The following is a 16,824-nucleotide window of genomic DNA, read 5'->3' as shown; positions in this document are numbered from 1 at the left end:
TCATTTGTCCGAGTCCATAAAATGTACACCACCAACAGTGGACCCTAAGGTAACTATGAGGACTTTGGGTGATCATGTGTCAGTGTTGGCTCATCAGTTTTAACAGATGCACCACTCTGCTGGGGAGGGAGTCTGTGGAAACTGCCTTCCACCCAATTTTGCCGTGAGCCTAAAACCTCTTGCCGGGCGCGGTGGCTCAAGCCTGTAATCCCAGCACTTTGGGAGGCCGAGACGGGCGGATCACGAGGTCAGGAGATCGAGACCATCCTGGCTAACACGGTGAAACCCCGTCTCTACTAAAAAAATACAAAAATCTAGCCGGGCGCGGTGGCTGGCGCCTGTAGTCCCAGCTACCCGGAGGCTGAGGCAGGAGAATGGCGTAAACCCGGGAGGCGGAGCTTGCAGTGAGCTGAGATCCGGCCACTGCACTCCAGCCTGGGTGACAGAGCGAGACTCCGTCTCAAAAAAAAAAATAAAATAAAATAAAACCTCTTTTTAAAAAAACGGTCAATTAACTAAAAAATAAAAATCGAGTCTTTTTTCCTTCTTAAAAAAGGAGAGTAGAAAACACAATTATCTAAAAAGCAGGAAAATCTGAAAGAGATGTATTAACAGGTTCACATATTTTTAAAAATCCAAATGAAAGCAAATGGAATAAATCTATCAGGTAAAGGACAAGTCGTAAGCTTGGATTTTTAAGTCTAGCAATGCACTGTCTACAAGAGCATCATCTAAAATGTGACAAAAGATGTCGAAAGGATGAAAAAAGGTATAGTAGACATACACTAACCAAAAATGTAGCTCTTTGAATCTCAGAAAAAGAATTTTAATAAAGTGTGAAAGTTGTCAGAATCAAAATGGAGTCACTTGTGTTCAAGAAACAAAAAACAACCTGAACAAATAGAGTAGGGTTTTCAGTCTTTTGTGATAGTGCAGGGTCTCATGCTGGTATGCCCAATGACAAAATTATCACAAAAGATTGCAAAAACCACAGCCTTGCACAAAAAGCATCACCGCCTTATACAAAAAAATACTTCAAGGACGTCTACCCAGCAACAGCCTGTCCAGCTGTGGACTTGCATCACCCTTGTTATGGATCTTTGTAGCCACAGTTAGTAATCTCAAAACAATTATATGCAATCTTCATTTATCCTTTAAAAACCATTCTCTCGGCCAGGCACGGTGGCTCACGCCTGTAACACCAGCACTTTGGGAGGCTGAGGTGGGTGGATCACCTGAGGTCGGGAGTTCAAGACCAGCCTGTCCAACGTGGCGAAACCCCATCTCTACTAAAAATACAAAAAATTAGCCAGGCATGGTGGTGCATACCTGCATCCCAGCTACTTGGAAGGCTGAGGCAGGAGAATTGCTTGAACCTGGGAGGTGTAGGCTGCAGTGAGCCGAGATTGTGCTATTGCGTTCCACCCTGGGTGACAGAGTAAGACTCCGTCTCAAAAAAGAAAAAAAAAAAAATTCTCGCCCTTTACCTCCCTAAAGTACACACATAACTCACAATGACGTGTATTCCCATTGCAATTCCTGAATACATATCTTTCTTTTAGAGAGACTCTCTCTTATTTAATTGACATAAATGGGGTGAGAAATGGGACCTAAAGAAAGATCACTATCAGAAAAAAATTATTCTTTTTGGCCAGTATGCATATGAGCCCTCTGCATTGTAGGCTTCCATGGCTCAAGTTTTTGGCCCTGGTGAGTATTCTCTCAGGCCAGCCCTCCCTGGTTTTGGTGGAGGCTTTTTATTTGGTAGAGACTTTTTGATATTCAAGATCCGGTTTGGTTATAAGACCACCTTAATAAAGAACCTTACATCCCTCCTGAAATGATAAAAGACTTTGTCTTTTCTGGTAAGTCCTTTCTGGTATAAAGACAGAGGTCTCTGGCTTGAGTATTCCGGTTTCTACCGAATTCACATTCTATCTGTGAGGCATGTCATTTCTGGTGAATTCACTTTTGGTCTCAGCGTGTAATTTAATATTTTGTTTGATCTTCATGCCTGGGTTAAGATTTTGTGAACACGCATCTCTTGGTGTCCTGTGATTTGGTTTCACTCGTTTCCCTGGATTTTTTTCTAAAAATCTTCCACGTTTTCAATAGTGGGCTCAGGATGTCTAATTAAAAGCCACTAGGCAGTTGCCACCATCTAAACCACCAATCCTGACATTCTCTGAAAGGATAAAAAAGATATTCTGGCCGGGCACGGTGGCTCACACCTGTAATCCCAGCACTTTGGGAGGCCGAGGCGGGCAGAGACGGGCAGATCACCTGAGGTTGGGAGTTCGAGACCAGCCTGACCAACATGGAGAAACCCTGTCTCTACTAAAAATACAAAATCAGCCAGGTGTGGTGGCCGGTGCCTGTAATTCCAGCTACTCAGGAGGCTGAGGCAGGAGAATCGCTTGAACCCAGGAGGTGGAGGTTGCAGTGAGCCGAGACTGTGCCACTGCACTCCAGCTTGGGCAACAAGAGCAAAACTCCCATCTCAAAAAGAGAAAAAAAAAAAAGAAATTCTTTGCTCTTGAGAGATTAACAAAAAGCAGAATGGGATTCTCAACCCTTATAACATACTAGGCTTTCTGGGACTCCAGCCAGTTACATGTGATAATAGCCCATTCTTGTGAACATTTTTTAAATGATGGGCAAATTATGTCAAGGAAAAATCAGAGCTCAAATGGTCATTACTTGAATCTTAAAAAAAAAACAAAAAACAAAACAAAACAAAACAAAACAAAAAAAACCCCAAAACTCTGCAACTATAGAGTTAAAGTAGGCCGAGCGCAGTGACTCATGCTTGTAATCCCAGCACTTTGGGAGGCCGAGGTGGTTGGATCACTTGAGGTCAGGAATTTGAGACCAGCCTAACATAGTGAAACCCCATCTCTACAAAAAATACAAAAATTACCTGGGCGTGATGGCACACACGTAATTCCGGCTACTCGGGAGGCTGAGGCATGAGAATCGCTTGAACCCAGAAGGCAGAGGCTGCAGTGAGCCGAGATTGCGCCACTGTACTCCAGCCTGGGCGGCAAAGCAAGACTCCGTATCAAAAAAAGAACAAAAACAAAAACAAAAAAAAAAACTAGAGTTAATGTAAAGACTTCTAAGTTGTGTCTGTCTCTCTCTGTCTCTTTTTTGCTGGCTTTCCTACTGGTATTGAGAGAAAACTTACCGCTTATGGCATTCCAGCCAAGACTTTCTTTTTTTTTTAAGTCTTAAAGGGCTTTCAAATTAATGGCTTATAAATGACAAAAGCCCATGGTAACCAACAACCTAGACACCTTTTGGAAACATAAATTTAAATTTGCTTGACTTATAATTGCTTAGGGTGATGGAACAGTTAATTGAAAGATTAACAGTCTAAAAGAAAAGAGACCGATAAATATAAAGGTTAGGCTTTCAGATTAAATGGGCCAGAATCTTCAGCTCAGAGCAATAATATAAAATATCACTATGGGCCGGAGCACAGTGGCTCACACATGTAATCCCAGCACTTTGGGAGGCTAAGATGGGTGGATCACCTGAGGTCAGAGTTTGAGACCAGCCTGGCCAACATGGTGAAACCCTGTCTCTACGTTAAAAAAAAAAAAAAAAAAAAAAAATTAACTGAGTGTGGTGGCATGTGCCTGTAATCCCAGCCACTCAGGAGGCTGAGGCAGGAGAATCGCTTGAACCCAGAAGGTGGAGGTTGCAATGAGCCGAGACTGTGCCCTTGCACTCTAGCCTGGGCAACAAGAGTGAAACTTTGTCTCAAAAACAAAACAAAAAAACACAAAACTTCATATTGTTATATGTTAAAATTTTTGCAAAGCCTGATACAGTGCCTTACGCCTGTAATACCAGCACTATGGGAGGCCAAGGTGGGCAGATCACTAGAGCCCAGGAGTTCAAGACCAGCCGGGGCAACATGGTAGAACCCCATCTTTACTAAAAATGCAAAAAATTAGCCAGATGTCGTGGCATGTGCCTGTAGTCCCAGTTACTTAGGAGACTGAGGAAGGAGGATTGCTTGAGCCCGGGAGGCAGAGGTTGCAGTAAGCTGAGATTGTGCCACTGCATTCCAGCCTGGGTGACAGATTGAGACCCTGTCTCAAAAAAAATAAAAAACAAAATTTTTTTGCAGAATGGCTCATGCCTATAATCCCAACACTTTGGGAGGCTGAGGTAGGAGGATCACTTGAGGCCAGGAGTTTGAGACCAGCCTGGGCAACAAAGCGATACCCTGTCTCTACAAAAAAACTGAAAAATTTAGCCAGGCACAGTGTCCTGCGCCTGTAGTCCCAGCTACTCAAGAGACTAAGGTAGGAGGATCCCTTGAGCCCAAGAGTTTAAGGTTGCAGAAAACTATGATCGTACCACTGCAGTCCAGCCTGGGTGACAGCGCAAGACCCTGTCTCAAAAAAAGAAAAATTACAGAAGTACAACTCCTAACAGAATAATGCTGGCCTGGTATTTTGAAATGATAGCAAAAAAACTATGGAACAGACAAAATTGAACTCAATAACGGATTCTAGGTAGACTTAGCTGACAGCCACTCCCTTCAAACGTCCCTTGTTGTTCACAGCTGGCTAGAAGGGTTTTGACACGGGCTCCTAGTCGCCACTCACTCCCCCGCAGTGTTGGACAAGACTGGCAACCAGGACAGGTCCATCCTGGTATCAAGGGATAATCAAAACCTAACCACAGGATGATTGACCAGTGATGCTTTCAGAGAAAGATCTTGATCAGAAGGGGGAAATGTGAAGGTTGTCAGAATGAGAATGGAGTCATTTGTGGGGTTTTTTGTTTGTTTGTTTTTGAGACGAAGTCACGCTCTGTCACCCAGGCTGGAGTACAGTGGCGCGATCTCGGCTCACTGCAAGCTCCGCCTCCCAGGTTCATGCCATTCTCCTGCCTCAGCCTCCCGAGTAGCTGGGACTACAGGCACCCGCCACAACGCCCGGCTAATTTTTTGTATTTTTAGTAGAGATGGGGTTTCACCGTGTTAGCCAGGATGGTCTCGATCTCCTGACCTCGTGATCCGCCCGCCTCGGCCTCCCAAAGTGCTGGGATTACAGGCGTGAGCCACTGCGCCCAGCCTCATTTGTGTTTTAAAAGGCAAAAACCAAACCAAAAAAAAAAAAAAAAACAACCCTGAGAAATAGAGCCAGGCAAGGCTGTGAAGAGAAAATTTTCATGCTTGTTTGTCCTGTCATGACTATCAACTAAAGGATCACAAAAGACTGCAAAAACCACAACCTGCACAAAGGCCATCACAACCTTCCACAAGTAAGACTTCTGCAAGGACATCTACCCAGCAACTGCCTGTCCAACCTTGGACCGGCATCGGCCTTGTTATTGACCTTCATGGCCAAGGCTAATTATCTCAAAACAATTATGTAATCCTCCTCGCTTTTCCTTTAAAAGCTATTCTCTCCCTTTACCTCCCTAAAGTACACACATAGCTCACTATGACATGCATATTCCCATTGCAATGCCCTATTCGCAGATACCCTTTTCTTTGAGAGAGCCTCTCTCTGTTTATTTTGTTGACAAACCAAGAAAAGTCATTAGGAATAAAGAGGATCCGCACAATGTGATGAACAGTTCAACACATCAGAAATAAAAGTTCTGGCCACGCGCGGTGGCTCACACCTGTAATCCAACCACTTTGAGAGTCCAAGGCGGGTGGGTCACCTGAGGTCAGGAGTTCGAGACCAGCCTGGCCGACATAGTGAAACCCCCCTCTACTAAAAAATACAAAAATTAGCCAGGCATGGAGGTGGGTGCCTGTAATCCCAGCTACTCAGTAGGCTGAGGCAGGAGAATTGCTTGAACCCGGGAAGTGGAGGTTGCAGTAAGCTGAGATCACACCACTGCACTCCAGCCAAGGCGACAGAGCAAGACTCTGTCTCAAAAAGAAAAGAAAAGAAAAGAAAGAACAGTTCTGTCATTGAATGCACCTGATGAAATACTCTCAAAATATATAAAGCAAAAGTTTACAAAAAAGCCATAGTAAAATAACACTACACACCCACCAGAACAACTGAAATTTGAAACTTGACAACACCAAATATGGTGAGAAGGTGGGGCCGCTGGAACTCTTACATACTGTGGGTTGGTATGTCATATGGTACCAACACTTTAGGAAAAGTTCTAACAGTTTCTAACAAAAACTGAACATACACCTGGTTTCTAAACCCACAATTCCACTTCTAGATAACTCCACACTTAATAGAAATGAGGCCAGGGCGGTGGTTCACACCTGTAATCCCAGCACTTTGGGAGGCTGAGGGAGGCGGATCATGAGGTCAATAGATCCAGGCCATCCTGGCCAACATGGCGAAACCCTGTCTCTACTAAAAATACAAAAATTAGCTGGACGTGGTGGTGGGCGCCTGTCGTCCCAGCTACTCGAGAGGCTGAGACAGGTGAATCACTTGAACCCAGGAGGCGGAGCTTGCAGTGAGCCAAGATCATGCCACTGCACTCCAGCCCGGAGAAAGAGCAAGACTTCGACTCTATAAATAAATAAATAAATAAATAAATAAATAAATAAATAAATAAAAATGAAAACAAATGTTCCTAAAAAGACTTACAAGAATGGCCATTGAAGTTTTTTTCATAATAATCCCAAACTGTAAACATCACAAGGCCCTCTTAACAGGAGAGTGGATAAACTGTACCATATACTAAAAATTGGATATTAACAATAAAAAGGAATGGATTACTAATGTGCACAACAAAAGTTATGAATCTCAAAAATGTACTGAAATGAAAGAAGCCTTACGAAAAAGAATACATATGTATGGTTCCATTTATATAAAGTTCTAAAACAGGCTACACTAATCTATGGTGGAGAAATCAAAACAGTGATTGCTTCTGTGGATGGTGTGGGGTGGGGATTGATGGGAAAGGGCACAGGGGAACCTTCCATGGTGACAGCAATGTTTTATATCTTGATAGAAGTTTGGGTTACATAGGTGTGTGGATATATGCATTTGCCCCAAATTTGTTCATTTCATTGTATGCAAATTTTACCTTAGGCCGGGCACGGTGGCTCACGCCTGTAATCCCAACACTTTGCGAGGGCCAGGCGGCCGGATCACCTGATGTCAGGAGTTCGACACCAGCCTGGCCAACATGGTGAAATCCTGTCTGTACTAAAAATATAAACATTAGCTGGGCGTGGTGGTGGGTGTCTGTAATCCCAGCTACTCGGGAGGCTGAGGCAGGAGAATCGCTTGTACCCAGGAGGCAGGGGTTATGGTGAGCCAAGATCGGCCATTGCACTCCAATCAGGGCAACAAGAGCGAAACTCTGTCTCAAAAAATAATAAAATAAAATAAAATAAAGTACAAAAAAATTAGCAGCATGTGGTGGCGCATGTCTGCAGTCATAGCTACTCAGGAGGCTGAGATGGAGGGCTCGCTTAAGCCTGGGAGGTTGAGGCTGCCGTGAGCCATGATCATGCCACTGCACTTGAGCCTGGGGGACAGAGTAAGTCCCTGTCTCAAAAAACATAGGTAAAATAGATATATGATATATATTGTATATACAGATATTTCAATTAAAATATATAAAATATGAAATTATATATTTCATTACATGTCTAAGATTCTCAGAGTGGCCATGGCAACCATCGTCTCTCAAGATGGCAACTGCGGTGTCAGCATGGGTCCCAGAGTAGGTGGAGCAGAGTCCCCAGTGCACCCTCAAGGGAGCTGGAACATCAGTGAGAAATCATCTTTGTTGTAGTAAGTCACTGAGACGGGAACAGTGTTGTCAGCAGAGCCTTCTTGACTGAGGCGTGCCCGACACTGAGCGTGTCCCTTCTGAGTTCTCCTTTCAGTCTACATCAGTCTACATCAGTCTATGTCAGTACATATCAGTCTACGTCAGTCCATGTCAGTCCGTGTCAGTCTATGTCAGTCTACACATTAGTCTATGTCAGTCTATGTCAGTCTGTGTCAGTCCACGTTAGTCTGTGTCAGTCTACGTTAGTCTATATCAGCTCACGTCAGTCTATGTCAGTCCATGTCAGTCTACGTCAGTCTATGTCAGTCTACATCAGTCTATATCAGTCCATGTCAGTCTACGTCAGTCTATGTCAGTCTACATCAGTCTATATCAGTCCATGTCAGTCTACGTCAGTCTATGTCAGTCCATGTCAGTCTATGTCAGTCTACATTAGTCTGTCAGTCTATGTCAGTCTGCATTAGTCTATGTCAGTCTACATCAGTCTATGTCAGTCTGCATTAGTCTGTGTCAGTCTATGTTAGTCTATGTCAGTCCACGTTAGTTTATGTCAGTCTACGTTAGTCTATGTCAGTCTATGTCAGTCCATGTCAGTCTATGTCAGTCCATGTCCATCTATGTCGGTCCATGTCAGTCTATGTCAGTCTATGTCAGTTCATATCAGTCTATGTCAGTCCATGTCAGTCCATGTCAGTCTACATTAGTCTATATCAGTCTGCATTAGTCTATGTCAGTCTACATTAGTCCATGTCAGTCCATGTCAGTCTATGTCAGTCTACGTCAGTCTATGTCAGTCTACGTCAGTCTATGTCAGTCTACGTTAGTCTATGTTAGTCTGCGTTAGTCTATGTCAGTCTACATTAGTCTATGTCAGTCTGTGTTAGTCTATGTCAGTCTGTGTTAGTTTATGTCAGTCTACGTTAGTCTGTGTCAGTCTATGTTAGTCTATGTCAGTGTGTAAAAGGGATTTTTGCTGAAACATTTCTTTGTCATGCCTGTGGCTAGCCACCCAGATGCCCTCTACAGAAAAAAGTCAATATTATCAGAAATAGTTTATGCATATTCAAGCGAAATCATACTTTTTCTCCCCTTTTTATAACACAAACCATTGTGTGTTTTACAACCTGTTCTGAACCTTGTTTCTTTCACTTTATATTTTGGAAATCATTCCATAGCAGTACATGTATATTTTTCTCATCAATTTTTATAGCAAAATAATATTCCATTGCTAGAAGATAGTAATATGTATTTATTTAACTGGTGCCCTATTGATAGACCTTTGAGAAGTTTCCAATCTTTTGCTGTTACAAACAATACTGGGTTAACCTCCAGTATACTCGGAAAAAGAATTATTATATAATAATTTACCTCGAGTCCAAACGACTCTTTTAATTATATATATATATATATATTTTTTTTTTTTTTTTTTTTTTTTGAGACAGAGTCTCACTCTATCGCCCAGGCTATAGCGCGATCTCGGCTCACTGCAAGCTCCGCCTCCCAGATTTATGCCATTCTCCTGCCTCAGCCTCCCGAGTAGCTGGGACTACAGGCGCCTGCCACCTCGCCTGGCTAGTTTTTTTTCATATTTTTTAGTAGAGACGGGATTTCACCATGTTAGCCAGGATGGTCTCAATCTCCTGACCTCGTGATCCGCCCATCTTGGCCTCCCAAAGTGCTGGATTACAGGCTTGAGCCACCGCGCCCGGCCTTTTTTATTTATATTTTAAGTAGCCTTATAATAATTTACAGAAGAATAAAGGGATCATAACAAACAACCTTATTAGAAATTAAAATACGAATATAAGTGTAGGAAACCCAAATTTCAATCCCAAATTTTCCTGTTTTGAAAGTATATATACCAAGAAAGCGTTGGGCACAGTGGCTTACACCTTAATCCCAGCACTTTGGGAGACCAAGGCGGGCGGATCACGAGGTCAGGAGATAGAGACCATGCTGGCTAACACGGTGAAACCCTGTCTCTACTAAAAATACAAAAAAATTAGCCAGGCGTGGTGGCAGGCACCTGTAGTCCCAGCTACTTGGGAGACTGAGGCAGGAGAATGACGTGAACCCAGGAGGCAGAGCTTGCAGGAGCCGAGATCATGCCACTGCACTCCAACCTGGGCAACAGAATGAGACTCCGTCACAAAAAAAAAAAAAGAAAAAAAAAAAGTATATATACCAAGAAAGAGCTGGGCATGGTGTCTCACACCTATAATCCCAGCACTTTGGAGGTCAAAGTGGGTGGATCACTTGAGGTCAGGAGCTCAAGACGAGCCTGGACAACGTGGCAAAACCTCATCTCTACAAACAAAACAAAACCAAAAAAATATCTGGGCGTGATGGTGCTTTCCTGTAGTCCCAGATACTTGGGGGGCTGAGGTGGGAGGATCACTTGAACCCAAAAGGCAGAGGTTGCAGTGAGCCGAGATTAAGCCACTGCACTCCAGCCTGGGTGGGTGACAGAATAAAACACTGTCTTAAAAAAAGGAAGAGGTGGCTGGGTGCAGTGGCTCACGCCTATAATCCCAGGACTTTGGGAGGCCAAGGTGGGTGGATCACCTGAAATCAGGAGTTCAAGACCAGCCTGGCCAATGTGGTGAAACCCCGTCTCTACTGAAAATACAAAAATTAGCCAGGCGTGGTGGTGCGTCCCTGTAATCCCATCTACTTGGGAGGCTGAGGCAAGAGAATCACTTGAACCCGGGAGGTGGGGTTACAGTGAGCCGAGATTGTGCCATTGCACTCCAGCCTGGGCAACAAGAGTGAAACTCCATCAAGAAAGAGAGAGAGAGAGGGGGAGGGAGGGAGGAAAGGAAAGAAGGAAGGAAAGAAAGAAGGGAGGGAGGGAAGGAGGAAGGAAAGAAAGAAAGAAAAGAAAAGGAAAGAAGAAAAGAAAAGAGAAGAGGCCAGGAGCCGCGACTCACACCTATAACCCCAGCACTTTGGGAGGCTGAGGTGGGTGGATCATCTGAGGTAGGAGTTTGAGACCAGCCTGGCCAATGCAGTGAAACCCCATCTCGACTAAAAATAAAAATTAGCCAGGTGTGGTGGTGGGCACCTGTAATCCCAGCTACTTGGGAGGCTGAGGCAGGAGAATTGCTTGAACCCAGGAGGTGGAGGTTGCAGCGAGTCAAGATCACGCCATTGCACTCTAGCCTAGGCAACAAGAGCAAAACTCCGTCTCAAAAAAGAAAGAAAGAAAGTATATATACCAAGAATGGACTGCATGCAATGACTCACGTCTGTAATCCCAGTACTTTGGAAGGCCAAGGTGGAAGCACTGCTTGAGCCCAGGTGTTCAAGACCAGCCTAGGCAACATAGTGAGACCTTGTCACTGTTAAAACAACAACAACAACAACAACAAAAACAAACAAACAAACATAACATGAGTAGGCAGTGTCCTTTATGCTCATGCCCTGTCTTGTATAGTGAATCTAGAACATGTCCATCTTGTAAAAACTGCTTCCAGATTTCAACTGCACCTTTAGTAGGTTTTAGCTTATCATTACTTCTCACTCTTGTCTTTGAATCTGCAAAACCCAATACTTTTGAAAACTTTGACACTCATAATTTTATTGAGAGGATGGCCATCTTCTTTGTTCCATAATTGTGAAATATTGTCATGGTTAGATTTATAAACCCCAATCAAATGGTCAATCCAATGAATTGTTTCCATTTCTTCATCACCTCTTTCCTTCCAATCACCCCTGTGTATCCAACTTTATCAATCATCCACTTACTGAATGTATCAAGGAAAATGTGTATACAAACATCATAAAAGATGAAGAAATATTATCATGCATCCTTTTAACAAAATGTATCCCATTTCTTGTTAAAAACGTTGTGTTTCTAGTTCTTCCTGTTGAAGAACTGAATATGGATATGAGAATCCATAATTCGGCCAGGTGTGGTGGCTCATGCCTATAATCCCAACACTTTGGGAAACCAAGGTGGGTGGATCACTTGAGCCCAGGAGTTCAAGACCAGACTGGGCAACATGACGAAACTCTGTCTCTATAAAAAATACAAAAATTAACTGGGCATGGTGGCTTGAGCCTGTAGTCCCAGCTATTAGGAAGGCTGGGGTGGGACTGCTTGAGCCTGGGAAGTCAAGGCTGCAGTGAGCCAAGATCACACCACTGCACTCCAGCCTGGGCAACAGGAGCAAGATCCATATTTCTCTTTTGTCCTTAGAGGCATGTTGTTCACTCATTGATGCTTGTATTTGAGAAAACTCATCTAGGGTATGGTCATCTGAAGAGTCATGGAGATTTCTATTTTTTTTTTTTTTTTTTTTGAGATGGAGTTTTGCTCTGTCGCTCAGGCTGGAGTGCAGTGGTACAATGATCTTGGCTCATTGCAACCTCCACCTCCCAAGTTCAAGTGATTCTCCTGCTTCAGACTCCCGAGTAGCTGGGATTACAGGCACGTGCCACCAGGTCTGGCTAATTTTTGTATTTTTAGTAGATTCGGGGTTTCACCATGTTGGCCAAGCTAGTCTCAAACTCCTGACCTCAGGTGATCCGCCTGCCTCAGCTTCCCAAAGTGCTGGGATTACAGGCGTGAGCCACTGTGCCCGGCCACAGATTTATTTTCCATGATCCATTTCACCATCGCAATTGGCATCTTGACACAGCACTGTTCTCTGTCTCTGCACACATCTCCTGATTGTCTTAAGAATCCGAGCGCTGTGAGTGTTGACTGCCAGAGTTCACTGGCCCCCTTCTCTCCAGCCAATTGCCTTGGAAGAACAGGTACTGCCTTGTCTGATAAGTCAGCAGCCAATGACAGACTGACAATGTAAAATGCCCACTCCTTGCTTTGAGGTGGATGAACCCAGATGCAATTTTTGCTCCACACTTTCCATGGGACCAGACTGAAGCCAGACAGACTCCACCCGAGACCACAGCCGTGGTTACCCTTTTTCCTTTGCCCCCTCCGATTTTCCTCACTCTCTCCTCCTTAGAGCGCTGATAGAGTTTGAATATTTGTCCCACTCAAATATGTTGAAATGTGATCTCCAGTGTTGGAGGTGGGGCCTGGTGGGAGGTAGTTGGATCGTGGAGGTGGATTTCTAATGAAATAGTTTAGCATCATCCTCTGGGTGCTGTTCTCATGACAGTGCATGAGTTCTCACAAGATCTGGATGTTTAACAGTGTGTGGCACCTCCCCCCAACTCTCTTCCTCCCGCTCCCGCCTGGTGAAACACCTGCTCCCGCTTTGCCTTCCGCCGTGAGTAAGAGCTTCCTGAGGCCCCACCAGAAGATCCTGGCACTATGTTTCCTGTACAGCCTGTAAAACCAGGAGACAAATCAGCCTCTTTTCTTATAAATTACTCAGCCCCAGGTATTTCTTTATAGCAATGTAAGAAACGGCTTAATACATGCACACTGTAATAAATTACTTTTACAAGAAGCCCCATTGCAGGCGCTGCTTCTAGGAACGTGACCTAGGATAGCTGGAACCAGAGCCATCCTATGAAGGAGACACAAGGATGGGACTCCTTAAGGGTGACTCACTGGCTGAATGGTAGTAAGGACCCGGTAGGTGGAATAATGACAGTCCCTGAAGTGCCCGAGCCCTGCAGTGGCTAAAACTTCCACCTGTGGTGCCCTGGGGTCCCAGCAGCATCCATTCATGGTCTTCCCTACAGCAATGTGAATTGTTCAGCTCTCTGTCTCTATGTAATTCAAGACCTGAACGCTGGCTGCTGCAGATGTCCTGAGGCTGGATGTGATACTCATCACCTCCCTCCTCCTGCTATGAGGCCGTAAGTGTAGCTGAGGGAGAGGCGTTGGTGCAATAGCGGCAGATGACTCGGGTGTGCAAGCCACCTGCGGTGCAGCCCATTGCGCCCCCTGGTCCTGCCATGTAGTAACGCAGATGTACCACTTCCATCTCACTGTGGGTTACCGTTGGGTCCTTCTGAGCTGAAGACTTGGTGGGTCCAGCAGAATCAGCTCTTTTTTTTTTTTTTTTTCTTTTTTTTTGGAGATGGAGTCTCGCTCTGTCACCCAGGCCAGAGTGCAGTGGTGTGATCTCAGCTCAGTGCAACCCCCTCCACCTGGGTGCAAGCGATTCTCCTGTCTCAGCCTCGCAAGTAGCTGGGATTACAGGCACCTGCCACCACGCCCGGCTAATTTTTGATTGTTTAGTAGAGATGCGGTTTGGCCATCTTAGCCAGGCTGGTGATCCTTCAGTGATCCACCGTCCGTGGTCACTGACCACTGACCTTCAGTGATTCACCTCCCTTGGCCTCCCAAAGTGCCGGGATTACAGGTGTGAGCCACAGCACCCAGCCAGAATGAACTCATCTTGGGAAGTTCTAGCCATCAGACAGTTTCTAGCAGGGTCCAGGAGCCCATAAGGGCTGCTTTTTGAATGGTCTGTAGTTCTCTGTTGTGTAAGGCACAGACTTTCCCCAGAACCCAAGGGTTCTGTACTGGGAAGTAGCATCATTCCCAGCCACAGCCCCCTCTAGTTCCGTTGCACCTGCTGAGTCATGGGTGCATGCAGGAAGCTGCTCCTGTGGCAGCCTGGACTGCTGGAGAGCTCTTTCTGCTCCTAGCCCAGTGCAAAATTAGCAGTCTTCCATGTGACCTGATGAACGGGTTAAACCGTCCTTGTGGAGGCTCCTGATTCTTCGTAGGCTTTGTCTCCAGTCCTCTGGATGGCATGTGCTCGGATTAACATGACGCCCTCTATGTGGTGACCAACATTCTGCTGTTTTGCAGAATGTCTAGATGGTTCAGGGTGAGGAAGATGATGAGTATCAAGTACAGCCTCAGGGCATTGGCAGCAGCCAGACTGTGGTTCTTCCCACTAACCCTCGTCTTGGAAATGTCCCCAGAAAGTGTGACCAACCAGAGTCATGGAGAAGTTGCGCCTGGTCAGGACCACCTGGCAGTGAGAAGTACGTGGGTCTGAATGGGGCAGAAAGATCAGAGGCTGGCCCGGATGCTGCTGAAGGTGTCATATCAACACTGTGCTGATTGCCTCCAGGGTTCTTTTAGAGGAGGGAAACAAACATTTGTCTTGTTTTGCATATGTTTTCTTATGTACGCAGTCAAAACTAGTCAAAGCTGATACATAGGGGAAGATAAATACCCTCAGGAACAACGTGAGTGTCAGATAAATCTCCCACTCAACATCAGAAGAGAGAGCCTAGCCGGAGCAGCCCGAACACACCGTGAGCAAGATGGAAGTAAACAGCCTGGTAGATACGCAGGCATGCACAGGGCCACTATGAGGAAGCAAAAACATCAGTGTCATGAAGCACCAAAAAAGAAAAAAAAAAAAAATTCAAATTCAAAAGCCTTCTTTAATCTAGAAAGAAGTTTGCTATGGACTAAATAGTATCCTCCCCAAAATTTCTGTATTGCAGACCAAACTCCCAATGTGGTAGTATTTGGAGATAGTCTTTGCGAGGTGATAGGGTTAGATGAGGTCACAAGGGTGGGGCCTTCCCGAGGGGATTAGTACTCTTATAATAAGAGACACCAGAAAGCACTTTTTTTTTTCTTTTTTCTTTCTTTTTTTTTTCTTGAGACAGGGTCTTGCTCATTGCCCAGGCTAGAGTGCAGTGGCACAGTCTTAGCTCACTGCAGCCTTGACCTCCCAGGCTCAAGTGATTCTCTCACCTCAGCCTCCCAAGTAGCTGGGACTACAGGCATGTGTCACCACACCCAGCTAATTTTGTTAACTTATTTATTTTTTGTAGAGACAAGGTCTCATTTTGTTGCCCAGGCTGGTCTTGACTCCTGGATTCAAGCAATCCTCCTGCCTCAGCTTCCCAAAGTGCAGGGATTACAGGTATGAGCCACCACACTTAGCACAGAAAGCACTCTGGATTTTGTTCTCTCTCTCTCTCCTCTCTCTCTTTCTTCTCTCTTCTCTTCTCTCTTCTCTCTCTCTCTTCCCTGTGGGGGTCACAGGAAGAAGACAGCAAGGCAGGAAGAGAGCCCTCACCGGGAGCTGACCATGCTGACGCCACGATCTTGGACTTTCCAGTCTCCAGAAGGATAAGAAAATAAATCTTTATTGTGTAAGCCAATCAGTCTGTTGTATTTTGTTATGGCAACTAAAGCAGACTAAAGATACATTTCTACTAAATGCAATGTGTGATCCTCAGTTGGAGTCTGATTTTTTTATTCAACCTGCAAAGGAAAAAAATGAACAAACAAGGACAAGTATAAAAACAGATATGGTGAAATTCAATCCAAGGCAGAAAAGCAGGTGTCCTCAGATGCATCTCCCCATAAAAGAGCTCATAACAATGGCAGCACTGTAATCCCAGCACTTTGGGAGGCCGAGGCAGGTGGATCACTTGAGGTCAGGAGTTCGAGACCAGCCTGGCCAACATGGTGAAACCCCATCTCTATAAAAATACAAAAATTAGCCGGGCATGGTGGCGGGCACCTGTAATCCCAGCCACTTGGGAGGCTAAGACAGGAGAATTGCTTGAACCTGGGAGGTGGAGGTTTCAGTGAGCCAAGATCGCACCACCGTACTCCAGCCTGGGCGACGGATCAAGACTCCATCTAAAAAAAAAAAAAAGAGCTCATAAGACTGTGACGTGATGAGGCAACAACTCAGAGACAGGGCAGGAACAGACAGAACCAAGATATTAACAGTGCACATCTAAAGGATAATGAAACAGCAAAAGGCCAGGCACGGTGGCTCACACCTGGCAGCTCATACCTTCCAGCACTTTGGGAGGCCAAGACGGGCAGATCATTTGAGCTCAGGAGTTCGAGGCCAGCCTGAACAACATAGTGAGACACCGTCTCTAAAAAATATACAAAAATTAGCAAGACATGTCTGTGCACACCTGTAGTCTCAGCTACTCTGGAGGCTGATGTGGGAGAGTCACCTGAGGCTGGATGGGGAGGCTGAGGTGAACCAAGATGGAGGCAGGAGAATTGCTTGAACCTGGGAGGCAGAGGGTGCAGTGAGCAGAGATCATGCCACTGCACTCCAGCCTGGGCGACAGAGTCTGTCTAAAAAATAAATAAATAAAAATTAAATAAAAAAACAAGCTTTGGAATTGGTCTGTAGTAACTGA

The sequence above is a fragment of the Piliocolobus tephrosceles genome, chromosome 6 (assembly GCF_002776525.5).
Source record: "Piliocolobus tephrosceles isolate RC106 chromosome 6, ASM277652v3, whole genome shotgun sequence".
In the NCBI taxonomy this organism is placed as follows: domain Eukaryota; kingdom Metazoa; phylum Chordata; class Mammalia; order Primates; family Cercopithecidae; genus Piliocolobus; species Piliocolobus tephrosceles.
This window is presented reverse-complemented; position numbering follows the sequence as displayed.